The following is a 4,213-nucleotide window of genomic DNA, read 5'->3' as shown; positions in this document are numbered from 1 at the left end:
CACAGTCTTCAGTATGGGTTGCACCTCAGTTTAAAGAAAACAAAAATGGACCAATAAACAACATCATGATAAATGGAGAAAAGATTAAAGTTGTCAAAGACTTCATTTTGCTTGAATACCCTATCAACTCTCCTGGAAACAGCAGTCAAGAAATTAAATGATGTATTTGTATTAGGCAAATGTGCTGCATTAGACCTCTTTAAAGTGTTCAAGAGCAAAGATGTCTGTTTGACGACTGAAGTGTGTCTGACCCAAGCCATGGAATTTTCAATCACCTCATATGTATATGAAATTTGGGTGATAAATAAAGAAGACCATAGGATAATTGATTCATTTGAGTTGTGGTGTTAGAGAAGAATATTAAGGGTACCATGGACTGTCAAAAGAACAAACATATCTGTGTTGGAAGAATTACAACCAGAACACTCCTTAGAAGCCAACATGACCAGACATCATCTCTCATACTTCAGACCTATTATTAGGAGGGACCAGTCCATGGAGAAGGACATCATGCTTGGTAAAGTGGAGGGACAGCAAAAAAGAGGAAGACCTCCAATGAGATGGGTTGGTATAGTAGCAGCAATAATGAGCTCAAGCATAGCGGCAATTGTGAGGATGGAGCAGGACTGAGTGTTGTTTCATTCTGTCGTACATAGGGTCACTATGAGTGGGAACTGACTCGATGACATTTAACAACAATAACAACAACAAAGCGAATGTAGGAAATGATGAAGTAAAGGAAGTTGATCAGCTGATTTCAAAGGGCAACTTCAGAAGACAAAGTATTATAATGAAATGTGCAAAGACCTGGAGTTAGAAAACCCAACGGAAAGAACATGCTCAGCATTTCTCCTGCTTCCAGAACTGAAGACAAGTTTCAGGGCTCAAGTTAAAATATCGAAGGAGTCTCTGGATAAAATATGGAATGATGCATGAAGCATCAAAAAGAAAATGGAAGGTCTATAGAGTCACTGTACTAAAAAAAAAAAAGTGGTCAATATTCAACTACTTCAAGATGTAACATATATGATCAAGTACCAATGGAAGAAGTCCAAGCTTCATTGAAGTCATTGGTGGAAAACAAGGCTCTAGGAATTGACAGAATACAAATTGAAATGGTTCAATAAACTGAGGCAACGCTGAAGGTGCTCACCCATCTATGACAAGAAATTTGGAAGACAGCTACCTGGTTAACAGACTGGAAGAGATTCATATTTGTATCAACTCCAAAGAAAAGTGATCCAACAAAATGCAGACATTACCTAACAATCTCATTAATATTATATACAATTTAAAAAATGCTGAAGATAATTCAAAAACCATTGTAGAAGTACATTGACAGGGAGTTGCCAGAAATTCAAGCCAGATTCAGAAGAGGATGTGGAACAAGAGAAATCTTGCTGGCATCAGATGGATCTTTATTGATAACAGAGAATACCAGCAAAATATTTACTTGTGCTTTATTAACAATGCAAAGGCATTTGACTGTGTATATCACAACAAACTATGAGTACTATTGTGAAGAATAAATATTACAGAACACTTAATTGTGCTCATGCTGAACCAAGAAGCAGTCATTCTAATGAACAAGGGGATGGTTTAAAATGGTTTAAAATTAGAAAAGGGTGTCAAGGTTGTACTCTTTCATCACATTTACTCAATCTGTAGGTTGAGCAAATAATTCAAGAAGCTGGACTAGATGAAGAAGACTGTGGCATCAGCCTTTGAAAAAGGTCTACTAACAACCTGCAATGTGCAGATAGCACAGCCTTGTTGCTGAAACTGAAGAGGACTTGAAGTATTTATTGATGAAGATCAAAGAACATAGCCTTCAGTATGGATTTCAGGTAAAGATAAAGAAAACAAAAATCCTCACAACTGGTGGAGCAACGTCATGATAAATGGAGAGAGAAATGAAGTTGTAAAGTATTTCATTTTACTTTGATCTACAATGAATGTTCATGGAAGTAGCAGTGAAGAAATCAAATGCCATTGTGCTTTGGCTAAATCAGTTGCAAAGTACTTCTTTAACTTGTTAAACAGCAAAGATATCACCTTAAGGACTAATGTACGCCTGATGAAGTCATGGTGTTTTCAGTCATCTCATATACATATGAAAGCTGTACAATGAATAAGGAAGAACTGAGAAGAATTGATGCATTTGAATTATGGTGTTCATGAAGCATATTGAAAGTATTATGGACTGCTAGAAGAACAAACAAATCTGTGTTGGAAGATGTAGAGTCAGGATGCTCCTTAGAAGTGAGGATGGCAAGACTTTGCCTCACATACTTTGGACATGTTGTTAGGAGGGACCAGTCCCTGGAGAAGGACTTCATGTTTGGTAAAGTTTGGTCAGCAAAAAAGAGGAAGACCCTCAACTAAATAGACTGACACAGTGGCTACAATAATGGGCTCAAACATAACAACAATTTGAGGATGGTGCAGAAGTGGGTAGTGTTTCATTCTGTTGTACGTAAGTAGGAACCAATTCAATGGCACTTAACAACACATATTTTAAAATGTTACCAGTTATTACTATTGCTACTTTTTATATTAGTCACATATTTACTATTTTCATTACTCTTGCTGTATTTCTGACCATCTATCTGGGATGATTTTGATTTTGATTGAAGAACATCATTCAGCATTTCATTTAACACAGGCTGTTGATGTGGCTTGGCCTTAGTTTTATGTGTTATATTTTCCTTTCATAGTCAGTCTTGGATATTAAATTTTTATTAAATTTAGTTTGTCAGTTATTTTCTTTCAGCAGTTTAAAACATTTTTCTTTTGTCTTCTGCTTTCTTTCTTTCTTTTTTTCCTAGTGCGAGGCCAGACTAACTGTTGTCTATTGTATGCAAAGTGTCCTTTCTCATTGTGAGTGCTGTTAAGATTTCTACTTTGTCTTTGGTTTCCAGAATTTACATATACTGCCTTGTGTCTATACTATTAAGTTTTTGGAAATAAACTTAGCACAAAGGGGGTCACTCTGTTTCTAGAAAGCCTGCCCAATTCTTCTTGGAAATGTTGCTAAGTGTCATCGAGTTGTTTCCAAATAGTAGCAACTCTGTATAGAGTTTCTCAGGAGTGGTTGGTGGGTTTGAGTCACCAACCTTGTGATTAGCAGTCCAGTGTTTATCCTACAGTGCCACACCAGGACTACTTCTCTAGAAATACATCCTGAACAAATGCATAGATATTACTATGTTCCTATTTAGAAAGACCCAATACTGTAAAGATGTAAAGTCTTTCCACATGAATGTGCAAATTGAACTCAGTTTTAATTAAAATCCCAGTAGTCGAAAATCTCCATCAGCAAAATAATTCTATGATCAAACTGGAAGAGAAAATGTGTGCAGCTAATCCAGAACATTTGGGAGGAAAAAAAGTTAACAAGGAAGTGTTTCCAAACAAGATATGAATATGTATTATAAAGTGATAACGGTGGAAAACTTTTACTGACACAAGACTAGAAGAATGGCGTAATAGACTCTAAAGTTCAGAAGCAGACACAAGTATATATAAACATCTAACATTGTATAAGGAGTCCTGGTGTGGCGCTGTGGGTTAATACTCTGGACTGCGAAATAGATGGAACTGCAAGGTAGGCGGTTCGAGTTCACTAGCCACTCCTCAGAAACCCTAAACAGGGTCGCTATGGGTTGGAACCTTCTCAATGGCAATTAACGCAAGAGCAACAGCATTGTATAAAAGGAAGTATTTCAAATATTGAGAAAGGACTTGGGACACAAGTTAAAGAGTTTAAAAAAAAAGTTGTATCCCTATGTTACATAATACATTAAAATGAATTTCAGATGTAAAACAAGTAAGATCATGAAAGTAGTAGTAGAAAATACAGATACATAAACTGGAGATGGGGAAAACAATTTCAAGTGTAATAGCAAAAACAGAAATTAAAAAATAAAAGATGAAAAAATAAAAGATTATAAAATAAAATAAAAAAATATACTTGACTACATAAAAATTTTAAAAATCTTTCTTTGTTTAAAAAATGCCATATTAGTGATGACTGCTGTTGCGGTTAAGTGACGTCGAGTCAGTTCTGACCCATAGCGACCCTATCTAGGGTTTCCAAGGAGCCGATGGTGAGCGTGAACCACCAATCTTGTGGTTCAAACTGACTTTGTCGTCCAGGGCATTAGCCTCCGGTGCCACACCAGGACTCCTGGTAAAAACTGAGCCCTTCTCA

Source organism: Chrysochloris asiatica, unplaced genomic scaffold (assembly GCF_000296735.1).
Source record: "Chrysochloris asiatica unplaced genomic scaffold, ChrAsi1.0 scaffold00054, whole genome shotgun sequence".
NCBI lineage: Eukaryota > Metazoa > Chordata > Mammalia > Afrosoricida > Chrysochloridae > Chrysochloris > Chrysochloris asiatica.
The sequence above is the reverse complement of the archived record's forward strand: the minus strand, read 5'-3'. Positions refer to the sequence as shown.